The following is a 13,482-nucleotide window of genomic DNA, read 5'->3' as shown; positions in this document are numbered from 1 at the left end:
GTCTTTTGTCCAAAATTAAGAGTTAAAAATAGCATGCTCCAAACACCAAAGGAATCTGGKTTATAAATCTTAACAGGCCAGATTCTTTTTCTGATTTATTTCTATGGGTTGAATTAACTTTAACAAACTSTTTTCCTTAATATATCTATCTCCAAAGTGATCTCAAAGGATGGAATATCAACTTTCATGAAAACTTAATGCACAAAAATACTTACCTTTTACACTTACAGRTTACCATCACTGTACAAATTAGAAAAGGTATTTGCTTCATACTTAATATTTGTGTCGTTTATTTTCTATTGTTTTTAGGCAATTTTACTAGCAYGGATAGAAAAAAGCAGAAGAGATTACAAGTGAGTTGGTGCTCGTGCAAATGTGGTTAAATACAATTGACTTTGAAAGTGATGTGTTTATGTTTTTAGTTTTTTAATTTGTGCGAAAACTGGATTGAAATAGTTCAGCTGTGGATTGAAAGGATTACTTACATAGAAAGGCTATTTTAGTTTGAGCAGAAAATTAATCAAACWTGTTATTTGCAGCTCTACCAAAGGTTATGAAGTTAGCACCAAGAGAAGGAGCATCTTTTGTCCCAGTGGCATCGTGCAGGCTCCCACTGCTCACTGTTCTGAGACTAATTAATCAATAAGGGAGTCTAATTAAAAAGATGACTGTTCACCAGCTGCTGTAGCAGGTTGGTTAATGGACTAAAACATATGAGTATTTTTGTAGCAAATATTTGTGTTCAGAAGGCTGCATCTGTTTGTCCTAACCGAAAATGCAAGAGTTTATGCTTCTGTGCAGGGTGGAGTAACTTCTTTTTCTGTCTGCTACGTTAAGGAGCATCTCAGGTCATCAGAGGTCTCTCCGTTAAGGTGGCTGGTCACCAATAATGTGAGAGTGTCGAGAGTAGCGTGTTGGTTTCTTAATTCAGCAATTAAAAAAAAAAAAAAGGCATCTATGAAGTGAAGCATACCAGCAATTTCTAAATAGGCTAGTTTTGTTTCTTACAACACATATGCTTTTGGCAAATAGCCACACGTAAAATTTATTAATGTCTTCCCTTTTGCAAAAATATCTTGGAATCTTTGAAGATTGTAGATTGCCCAAGCAGTGTGTGCAGGTSTCAGAAGTGGAGCATTTTTTCTTCTAAAAATTATATTATAAATTAAAATTTCCCTCAGAAATTTCCCTCAACTGACTAAAGAGAAGTAAAAAAAAGAAAAGTACTTGGCTCATCACTTTTTGTATGAGATACCTAGATATTAATTAAAATAGTTTTAGAGGAACAGATCACTGAGAGGTCTGTATGCAGCTTGTACAGTTCCGTATTTGTTTTAAATTCAGCTTATTCAATATCTTTGGGCAAATTTCTGAGTTTTACTTTTCTCTGCTTCTTCTTATAAGGGCAGAGTTAGGATGACTTGACCTAACTGTTTTCTTAAACTTAGATTGTTCATTTCATGGCAAGTAGATTCTTGATTTTTTTTTATATAATTTGATATAGTTGTGCAGAAAGATCAAATCGTTTGCTGGGTTGGACTGATAGGATGCCTTATTTTGTGTTTCAGTGAAGATGTTAATGTTGGCAATTAGAATCTTCCATTTGTTGTTTGAATTGTTTCAGGGGTGTTGCATATTGTGGAATAATAAACAGTGTGAAYTGAAAATATATTTAGAAATTAATGTGAAAATATTGCCTCTAAACAGCAGAAGTTGACAAAAGTTGTAATTACATCAATAGCTTTATTAAAATCAGACTTCAGATAAAAAGTTTAGTTTATTATCACTGTACCAAGGCACCTAGTTTCCTAGTAAATGTTAATATTTCTGTTTCAAAWTTGAGAATAAAATGCCATTAAGGTGAATTTAATTTGCCAAGTTGTGATTCATTTAGAGTTCTTCTGGAGGAAATCTTTCAGTTCTGTGTGCACAAAGGAGAAAATTTTGTGCTCAGCCCTCATTTTAGAGAGATTCTTCTCAATTCTTTTCAAAGCTAAATGAATAGCACCCATTAGTAATTTTATTTTTATGTTGTCTTAACGTTAACTTTTAAATATGATACTTGAGTTATAAAATAATGTCAAGAATAATTATTTCAKGGCCTACCTAAATCTTTTCCATACATAATTACTTGTGATAGCACTAAAAGGWTACTCGGTACAATTCCTGGCTCTTGGAGCTCTAAAAATCACATAAATTGATGCATTTCTTCTGAAGGGTAGATTAGAAGCAAGACTGGTTTTTGTTTGTTTTGGAGACCTSATTCTGCTTTGGTCTGTGTGGGTTTGTAATCAGTTATGTGCAAAAACCAGGGAGCATAGTTACCCGTCGCTTGAAACAGAGTGATGAAGCCTTGGGGAATATCAGTGGTGTTGTCTGAGTAGGTATAAATGATGGTTCCYGGAAGAACTGGTATTAAAATTAGAGGTCTCATAGACGTCAGATATATACCTGCTGGTACAGATAAAAAGTATTTGTTGGGTAGGATGGTGGGGGTACAGGTTGCTGCTGTGCTAGGTTTATACAACGTAGCGTGCAGGAAGAGCTGGTAGTTCTGGTGAACGCTTGGTACCTCAAAGCTTGTTTTCAAAATCCGTGACATTCCTACCTAGATAAAACATGATTAGGTATCCTGGTTTAATTTGAATATTGGTTCATTAATAGGTGTTCAGATGCCCTGTCTCAGCAGCAACTTGGTAGTATTACAGGAGTGATGGCAGAAGCTGTTTGCAGCGTTGGTATTCTGCACCGCTGAGCAAGATGGGATCAGCCCTGAAGTTCTCTGCAGCGTGTGCTGCCTTTCCGTAAGACAAGCTCGCCCTGTATGTGCGCATCTTTCTCTTACCGCRTCAGGCTCTGTGTATGTTAAGCAAAATATTACGTACAGAGCTCTGTAATGCCTGAGAACATAAGATACATTTACAAATAAAATCAGCCTTCTCTCAGTATTATTCTCTCATCTAAAATTCAGTGTACACTGGTTCCTCTCCAACTTCCCTGCTCTCAAACAAAGGTTGCGTAATTGGCATTCAGGCTGCATTACTCAAGGGCTGGAGAGGTTTGAAGGTGAGAGGAAGAGACAAAACACTCCTCTCTGTGGGGTACTGTAATGGAACAGTTAATAAGARACTTGCACCTTTAAGGAATTTAGTGATAACTGCCATATAGTCTGTTATGAGAAAGAAATCCAGAAATCAGAAGTCTGGGCTGAAAAAAAGGAGTAATTGAATTTAAAACATCTTATTTATTAGGCTAATTAATTTCTGTTCTTGAAAAAATAAATAGCAGTAATATAAGTCTTCAGAATAAATTCCCRTCAGCCTCAATCTGACTTTTAAATAGGAAGGCCCTTTGTGCATGCCAGCTGGTTGCTGAAGCGTCCTACTAGTATGTGCCCGTGACTCTTACCTAAAAATGATTGTATCTCGAAGATTGAACTTACTAGTTGTAATTTGTACTTATTAGATCTTGTTTCCAACCTGTAATCCTTATCAAAATTTTTTYCCTTTGTAGTGATGAGTTACTCATACCAATTAAGAGCAATTTTGCTATTAATAAGCAAATCTGCAGCTGCTGAGGTAAAGTAACCAAAAGAAGATCAATCRCAGTGAGCTAGCGCTTTTACGCTTTCTAATAATCTTTTATGTAGGTTTCTGTGGACATATCTAAATATTTTGGCAGCTAAGAAGATTTTTGAGCTGTGAATTTTAATCAGTTGTTTTTTAAACTGACAGCTAAATATTAGTGATATAGACCATCAGWTTTTTTAACCATATACCGTGTACAAGAAAACCATGCTGAAATGACCATTTTGTTTCAAGAATAGTCAGGTTTAAAAGTCAAATCTTTTTTTGACTAGGTAATACAGTATATAACCTGAATCTAAACCTAACTTTTCTTGTATGGTGATGCAGTTTCAAGCTGCACCTTATCCAGGCTGCGTGCTCTTGCTAGAAGAGCTTCCCGAAATGCGAGTCCTGCTCCTCTCGGATGCTGCAGCTRGCAATTGCGAGGCTCTTGCATCCCAGCAGCTCGCAGATCCGTGGTCGGAGAAGTCCTTCCCCACATGTCTCGGTTGTGTCCGCGAGTGTGTGTGTCCCTGTAGTTACCRCTAGGTCTGGTGTGAGGGATGGGATGAGCAGCAAGGGGCCCCTTTTGCCCTGGCAGCTTGCAGATGGCCTTCGTTGGGTTAATGTAAAATTGCAGGCTAATTACGTGTGCTTCTTGTTTCTTCTATTGCAAAGGAATTAGCAAATTTGGAGCGACTGCTCTGTAACTCCACTGTATGGCTGTGAACTGGTAAATGTAATTACAAATGCGTACTCCAGCTTACTAGCATTTCCTTTGCCTTTCTATGAAAATAYCTGCTTTCAAGTTCTTCTTTCATAGTAAATTATGAATATAGAAACATGTATTAGGAGCTAAATGTGCCTGCACATATTAGAATAAATAACCCTTTGGGATGCTTTTGATGATACAGTGCAGAATGACTGTACCTGTACACTTACAAAAAGAAATGTGACCACTGGATGCTAAATAGGAACAAAGATTTGTATAAATGTCAGTTAAGTGGAGTGGTGTGCTCTCTCTTTGAACTTGAAACAGTTACGCTGAAGGTAACCATRCTTGATTACGTTCAGAATATTATATAACGAGGAGACGAATTTCCTGGAGCTCATGTTAAAACAGCACGCTTGTCTTCGGGAGCTGTTTGAGTTGGCAACAAATCTTGGAAAYAGGCAACCTGGTTCCTTCATCTTAAGCATTACACAGACTTCTAAAACCTTGATATTAATATGTCTAAGACTTATCCTGACTGAAAATTTATGCCTGGTGACTGTTGCATTTCCATCTCATGATTTTTGTGCTGCGATAAGGAGTTGATCAGATTCTCCCCCTTCAGCCCAAGTGAAAGAGGAACCTGGCTTTGATCCGTACTCTTCGCCAGGCTGCCGTCCACAAGTCGAGAGCGCGAGTGACCTGGGCTAAGAGACTTTCTCATATYGGCCAGAAAGGAGTTATGAGCAACACTAGTAAGAACGGTGATTCACTGCAAGGAAGGCAACGCGCAAGGCGCGTACTGCGTTAAAATGCTGGCCTACGTTAGAAAGCGAGCGTCTCTCGCATGCCTGGTTCCAGTCAAAATATTGCCAGTGCAAGTTACTGCTTTTAGTCATAGTTCTCTGAAGTATCCTTTAAGTATTTTGCTTAATGTTAATTAAGGCCTAGCGAGTTTGGGGCTTGCAAAGTCTCACAGTGCAAAGATCTATTAATTTTTTAATAAAAGTAGCAATTTTAACATCTGTCAAGTGTTGGATGAGAGGGAGRGAATTCTCTAAGATTGTATCAGTGGGTATGCTGATATAGCTAGGAGCTTTAAAATGATGATCTAGCAAGTATCAGAAATTTAAATATATTATGTTCTTGTAATTATAGTCTTATAAATAATACCGTGCATATAAAGGGCAGAACTCTGCCTATTCAGACAGATGAATTTTGGTATCCCCTAACTTTTCACTACTTAATTTGAAATCATTAAGTAACCTGTAATTATATACCATATATATATCACTGTGATGACTATCATAAATGCTGTCTTTTTGTTGTTTTTAATAATAAGCTGCTCTATTTCCTGGATCGAGGTAGGGTTGCCAGGACATTAATTAAGTAGCATAAAGTCTGTATTCTTCCATCTGGCCATGAGAACTTTGAGTGACTAATTTTCTATTCACCTTTATTTCCTCCCTTTCTATTATTCTGTGGAGTTCTCTGAAACTTGAACTAATTGTGGTCTCCTTTGGAGAATCAAAAAAAGAACACTACTTGCCTCTCAAGCTTTTTCTGAAAATTGAGTCATAGATGTTACATTTTAAGCCAGCAGAATGTTTGATTATTCTACTTTTGACTGCCTTTAAAATTCTAGTTGCCATAACAACTTTATTTCTTTATTTTTAGCACATCAGTTGCCATAACAATAAAATATAGCTTTTTGAATGTAACCATTTTTTTTCTCACTTTCTTACTTTGTTTTACAAAGAACCTTTTTTGGGAGGARAGGAAATAAAACTAAGCTTTTCCCCTTTGAACACTTTGATTAGAGCATAAGTTGAAAAATAAGTTGTTTCATCCGCTTTTACTCAGTTCCTACGAGAGGTTTTTGACTACTAAGTATTTTTGTAACTTGTACACAGAAATGAATGCAGTTCATTGTATTAAGCCTTTCCTTTGTAGAAAACTACTGTTGGAATTTTGTTTTATATGCAGTATATTTTGTATATTAGAATATTTTAAYTATTAAGTAGTCATTTCTGATATTTTTGTACCTTATTTACAGCCATTGATTATAATGAAATAGACAACTGCCACTGATTCGGGAAGCATATTTTTTTTCTTTGCGCTATTGAAAGCTGTCCCACTTTGTTGTTTTTTCTTACTATAAGATTGCTTCAAAGATTACTCTTGAAGTTTTGCAGCCAGTAACTTCATTTCTGTCATTGTCATTCTTTATCTTATCTTTCATTAAAGGTGTGGGAATAAACTATGCCCAGTTTGTTCGGCAGCAAACATTAGTGACCTGCTGGGGAGAAGGATGTTTCACAAATGCTGTGTGCCTTTCCAAGCCAGATTAATTCCAGTGGCCGTGTAAAAGGCTGGCCACTAGCATACTATGCAATTACAGCAGGTAGAGCCTAGTGCTTCTGTTGCTTCCCATATGGCATTTCTTCCTGGCATAACATCAATTAGATAAAAGTCATTTTTTCCTCATTAAGTTTATATGCCAAGTGTTAGGCAATCATATATATGATATTTCATCAAAACATACAAGAGCTTTGCACTTAGTGTCAAAACATAATTTTGAGCAGAGGGGAGAAGTTTAAGTAAGAATTTAATATTGATGAAAGAAGACTTGAGTTTATAGACTTGACCTCTATATTCTGTGATGATGTCCTTCCAAAATGGCTTGCATTTTCTCTCAAAAATGCTGGGTTTTGCCTGGGATTTAGCAATACAAAATGTGATTTGCCCAATAAATGAGTGTTACAGGGCATGCATGTATTTAGGATGTCTCAACTTTGTACAAGTGGATGCATCGTAGAATTAAAAACTAAGTGACTATAAAGTAATTGATATTTGCTTGCAGCAATTATACCAAATTTTTAAGATTTCATGGAAGTAAAGCTTTTGGGGTTTTCTTTCTCTAGAGACATTATCAGATCAACTTTGACCTCAAACATTTGCAATATTTTTGCAAGACCTAAAATCAAGTTGCAGAAAATATATATTTTTATAGATCTTTTTTGTGTATATATATGCATAAATATGTATATATTTTCAGTTGTAGGTTTGCTGAGGCAATGTGATAAAATATACTTGCAGAATCTTGAAAGCAGAATAAATGCACAAAAAAGGAAAGTCATTCGTTTGTCTCTGCTTGGACGTCATAAAAAAAGAATAGAGGTGGTAGACTGTAAAAGTTGAAAATTCAATTCTTCAGTTCTTTTACTTTTTAATTAAAGAGGTATTTAACCTGCTTTCAGTACTGGCAAAATATATATTTAATTTTTTTTGGAGAGATGGGAAATAGATCAGTTTCTTTATTCAAAAAAGAAATATCAAAACTATTTTCTCAAATCACATAACATTTTACATGTGCCAATTTCTAGCTATAAAAATAAATGTGCTCATTATGTAATACAATCAAACTAATTTAAGATGAAATTCTCTGATTATTGGAAGTTGAATGTATTTAGATGTTATTAAGCTCGAAACATAGTTATCGGATGTTAGATGATTTTTAGAAGTTCTAATTAGCCAGCCTAACTCTGTGAAAAAAATGGGTATTTTTTTTCAGCAGCATTTTAAGTACATCGTCTCATTGCCTCGTTCCATTTCTGTGAGTTACCAAGAAGTCTAAGTTACGCGGCTATAGTTTGCTAAATTTTCCCTCCCGGCTTCTTTTAGCAGGAAGCTATTCCTGGGCCTTTCTCTCCTGTGGTTGTTGAAGCAAGCGTGTGCTGAGAGAGTCTCCTCCAGCGTGGCGCCTTCAACGACAGCTCTCCAGCAGTTCCGAGTGCCGGGAAAATAGGGTATCAAGGAAGCTGAGCTTAAAATCCATAAAAAGAAATTGTGCCACACTTCAGTTTATAAATAGCAGTCATGCCCCATCCTTCCCTAGTCCTCTCTCTTGCACTTCACGGAAGCGTGTAAATTAGTAATACGGAGTAACACATTGCCTAAAGATAGTCTTCCAAAATTCACAGCTTTACTTGGTTTGTTTTCAGTGTGTTGTTCTCGAAAGAGTGAATTGGTGTTACCAGTTCAAATTTGCTGTCGGTACCACGTGCTCCTCAGGAGCATTTCTGCTAGAGCGGTACGGAAATGTCGGTCCTTAGCCGACTTTGTCTGCACCAGCCATAAAAGCTTTGGCCTTTTCTCCTGAAYGATCCCAGTTGTTTGGGGTTTATCCGAGCTGGTGGGGCCTCTTGCGTCCTTGAGGAAGCATTATTTTGAAAACTCTAGTAAAGGAAAAGTTTAGAGAGGAGCGTGTTACTCGGAAGCGAATCGCAGCAGGCGCCGTGCGAGTAGGCAGGAGTTTCCAGCCAGCCCGGCTCGGGCTGGCTGCCCTGGGCGAGCGGGCACTCGCTGCCGGACCTGAGCCGCAGCCGGGGCCCGCGGATCTGAAGCGATGAGAGATGCATCCGTGCACTTGTCATACGATGTAGTTGCCAGCAAAGATTTTTAGTAAAATAGAGATGAGGTGGGTATTTCTGAAAGGTTTTAAACTATTTTTGAGGAAGAAGATAAATTATGTGTGCAAAGCTGTCTGTATGTGTTGTAGCTTTCAGAACAGCTTCCMAGCAGTCATGACTGGCACATTAATTCAGAAGTATTTTCTGTCATTAGTCTATCTTGTGTACTGGGTGAATGCCTATTTTGATTAAAAGTAACTAGGCAAAGGTGCAGTGGGGAATTTTTATCATACTGAGATGGAGAAGGTTTTGGAAGTGTGTGGGGAGTTGGTTGTACAGCAGTTTTTGCAAGCATGGCCTCTGGCCCTGAGTTTTAAGGATGAAGTAGAGGTGATGCTTTTGGAAGAACCTAAATAACGTTGGGCACAAATACTTTTTTTTTTTTTTAAGGCAATGCAGAGGAATTAGTTACATTTGTACATACTTCAACTTTATTCTTTGGTGCATCCAAATTTGTGGTACTGAAGGACTGACAGCTGTATACGGTTAGAGCATACTGCCAGTAGCATCGGGTTTGGATCCTTGTGTTGGTGTCTCAGTAGTGGCTGTTGTGCAGGCCTAGGAACTTYGCTTCCTACGAAGGCTACGACGGATTATTCATCATTTGAACTCATGAAATCAAAATTGATCATCTTTCAAAATGTCATGCTGTAGGTCAACTCCTTGGCTTGCAGTGTTTGAAGAGTCAAAGTAGGTGATCATAACTTTTTTTTTTCCTTCTTAGTAGCCTTAAAATTTGTTATTCAAGCTGTGCTGAAATGGAATTAATACTGGCAGAGATTTATGCTTCTGTCACAGTAGGTGGAGTCCCTTGGAACATATGCTTTCTAGGTCCTGCTGTGCCTTTAGAATACCAATTTAAACACACCTATAAAATGTTGCTCCTGGCCTGGTATAGATAAAAGTGTTAGTAAAATACAACTATGTCAAAATGTGTCTCTAAAACATGTAATATTAAAATCACCTTTTAAATGATATTTTAAACCATGGAGAATGATTCCTGTAGGAAAAAAAAAGGGCAATACCACCTGTGCTCTTCAGACTATTCTTTAGGATTCAGAATTGCATCATTTAAAGTCCCTTAATTGCTCTTTTTTGTCTTGTGACTTGTTTAACAGGTAAAAATGTTAATTGTCTTCTGAAAGCAGTGCAATGTAATTAATAGCTAATTCATTTCTGTTTACCCTAGTGTATTGCCGTGCATGGAGACAATGTGTTACAGGAGGATAGCTGCACAGTACATGGCTTTGTTATGGTATTTGAAATGCAGAGGGGCAATTTTGAATGAAAAATGTGCTCTTCTGGACTGTAAATGTGCTTTCACAAACCATTAACTAAACATGAGGCATGTAACCAGAAGCAGAGGTTAAAGGAAAAAGCAATACAATAACAGTGCTGCCCATCAGGATGCCTGGAGCAGTGGTAATTAATAACCTAGTATATCTCTTAATCTGCTGTTAGTTTAAGGGCATTTGGACTAGTTCTAGCGGCAACCACGTGACCCTGTCTGAGGATGTAGGTCTGTCTTTTTTTTTTTTTTTTTTTTTTCCTCCCCGTTTTTACACTATCCTAAGACAAACCCTTCTCTGTTTTTGTCATTTTCTGCTTTCGCCTAAGTTGTCAATTTTCATTCATTTTTGTGCTGCTCTTATCATATATGCTAAGTTAGTAAATAGCATACTTGGGTAGTGTTAGTCCCAAGTGCTGCTTTTTCATGCAGATAGTATGTTTAATTCCTGAAGAATGCTAATTATCACTATTTGTTGGACTTCACCACAGCATTTCCCTTAAGTAAATTCACTTCATGATAGTTTATTGTAGGTTGTTTCATTTTGGTTGTTTTGTGGGGCAGAAGTTTGGTGGTACGTGCAGCTCTGAACTGAGCTTGTAAAGTGAATTCCATTTGTCATAGGGGGAATCATTATAAATAATCTCGAGAGAACCTCCTCCCAACAAAAAATGTTCTTCAGTGTAAAATTCAGAAGCGTAGCTGTATAATTTGGAATCACAGGCAAGAATGTTTAAAAGAAAGTTATGGCAATTTATTCTAAGAACTTAATATTTATTGAACGTGACTAATATTAAAAGCTAGTTTAGAAATTTCAAATTTTTAGCAGTGTTAAATATAATTATTTTATAACAGAACATAAAAGGACTGGATAATGAACTTGCAAATATGAATGCCCATTTTTCCCTACTGATCCACCACTACACAGGAAAAAATACCATTTATTTGCCAATTTTTAGTTTTGCTTTACAACATCCTAATTACTTAGTATTTATATGACACTGGCTAATATTTGTTGCATGAGAAGTAACGTTGGAGAAGAATGAGGCAGTGAGTTGAGCAGAGGAGTAGATGAAGAGGATTTTTGCGTAGCAGCTCACAGAGCTGTAAAGGGGCTTGTCAGCTCCTTACCAGATCCCCCTCTCACCTTGCCTTTCTGAAAGGATACCCTGACTTCCCCTGCTCCCCTCCAAACTGTGCTGGCCCCTTCCTTTCTTCTTCTTCTCCTAATGAAACCTGCTCTGTAGCAGCCAGCAGATTCAGTTTTGCCTCTAATGTGGGAAAGCTCTATGCTGGCTTTGGGCATAAATCCATTTAACAACAAGGTAAGTGTTTCACAGGAGCACCCCTGCTTCCAAAATGCAACCCTGTAACCCACATCCCTGGATCCTTTCTTGCGGTCAGTAGGGGGTGGGGGGCACAGCAGTGTGAAGTTGTGTACAGCATTCTTTGTGATCGTAGGGTAGGAGGGAGGAAGGGAGGAAGCTGATCTGTAATAGCAAAAAGAATAAATAGAATCATCAGGTGGAGAAATACGTCGTGTTAAACTTTCAGTAAGACATGGTAGAGTTGCACCCCTCTGCTATTTATTTAACCACTTTTATTTTCCTAACTGCCCAAGCGTGTCTAGCCTTGGTGATGGGTTGCAACAAGGTAAATTCTCAGTAGATATTAGTGGGGGAGGAAGGTCACAGCGAGTGGGGTGAAACATTGGAACAGGGACCTGGAGAAGCTGCAAAAACTCCATCCTTGGAGATGTTTGAAACTCAGCTGGATATGCCCCTGAACAACCTGATCTAAATTTGAAGTTGGGTCTGACTTTGAAGTCAGCCCTGCCCTGAGTAGGGGATTGAACCAGGTGACATGTAGAGGTGCCTTCCAGCCTAAATTATCTGATGAGTCTGATTGCCTTGAGAAAAAAGAATGCTTGGCAAGCAGCTTTACATCCCAAATAACAAATAAAACTGATTTCAGGCTTAATTACAGCACCCGTCTGACTTCAGAGAGTAACTCTGAACTCCACGGTCTCTGATATTAAGAAAAAAATAATAAAAAAAAGTAAATAAACCCCCCACCCACCAATCCACTCTTCAAGGCAACTTTTGCTGTCCCTTCCTCCCCTCTCTTTTTAAGCTGTGTTTACAAGCAAGCTTTATTGAACACAATTTTTTGCAGGCATTAAGAACAAAATCAGAGTGTCTGTATGATGTGCTGGTCACATAAATGCCAGAGGTACTTAAGATCAAAATAAAAAAGCTGAAGAAACAGCTTTGTTCTGTAGACTGAGAAGAAAGTGGGAAAAAGAAAATAATAAAAAACAGACTTGGGAAGAAGAAACGGGGATTGGCAGACATCTGTTTATACGTATTGTCATTCAGGTCTACATCTAAATAAGTAACTATTATTGTGTTCCCTATCTCACATTCTCAGCTGCATCTCCCTGTGCTAATCAATGTCTTTTTTTAAAGATTTTAGAAGAAATGCTGTTGTGCATTTGGTCCAGCTGACCAGCCAATCTCTTAACAAAGAGAGCCCTGAAAGGCTCCAAACTAGATAGGAGTGGTGYGAATGAGATAGTTGTTGATGTGCATTGCAGAAGTTGCTTGTATCAGCCCTATTTCCTTACAGAAAAGGAGTTTGGAAAGAGTCCTTTGGCTTTCTGAATAAGAGACCTGGATAACAGATTGTTCCCTTGCTCGGAGCTTCCCCGTCCACCTGTGCTCTGGCTCTTCCTGCCTGAGAAGCTGTCCCTTGCCTCCTCCCCGGGCCGCACGCACCCCTCCTGCTTTCGCGGGCTCTTTCGTGGGCAGAGCTCCAGGTCCTGCCCCGTCGCCTCTCTCTGCCGCAAGGTCAGACGGTGAGTCCTCTCTTCGGGACGGCCGCTTCTGTTGTTTCTGCACCATGCAGTTCCTAACGGAAGGGCTTAATTGCTCCTTCCGTTCAGCTTGGGGGGGCTCCRTCCTCGTATCGGGCACAACCACCTCTGGCATTTATTCTGGGATAAAATATTGGCTCGGTGGCGGCCATTAAGTTCTTCCAGTATAGCACTTTTCTCTTTCTCGCTTTCTTTAAATGCAAATAATAAAATCCTGAYGCACTTTTTGTTTAAAACCGAGTCAAAAACTTAAATGCCCCTGTTCTATAAACAACTGTTTCCATGTTTTTAATATGCTGCCTCTGAAACAAAGTTTTGGTATTGCCACATCTTGTAAAATTCTGCCTGGGATTGCATAGTTCTGCTAAGACTAGCTGAYTCCTGCTTTAATTTTCACTTGCCTCCAAATGTACGTCAAATACAGCCCAAGTCAGTGCAGTCAGTCTGTTGCAGCTTGCACTGCTTCCTTCCTAGAAAATGCCACGGTGAGGTGGGATCTGGGGGTAGCTGAGGGGCTGGAGAAACTCCCTGGCAGCTTGCGGCATGGCTTTTTCGCAGGAAGGGAAGTC

General features: G+C 38.4%; 1 protein-coding gene across 2 annotated transcripts in view; it reads left to right on the top strand.

Annotated features, from left to right (window-relative positions):
• RABGAP1L (RAB GTPase activating protein 1 like) overlaps nt 1-13,482 on the top strand; it is a 232,400-nt gene that overhangs the window by 67,092 nt on the left and 151,826 nt on the right. The gene's annotated exons all lie outside the window — the stretch shown is intronic.

Source organism: Rhea americana, unplaced genomic scaffold (assembly GCF_003343005.1).
Source record: "Rhea americana isolate MKP2758 unplaced genomic scaffold, rheAme1 scaffold_151, whole genome shotgun sequence".
NCBI lineage: Eukaryota > Metazoa > Chordata > Aves > Rheiformes > Rheidae > Rhea > Rhea americana.
The sequence above is the reverse complement of the archived record's forward strand: the minus strand, read 5'-3'. Positions and strand labels throughout refer to the sequence as shown.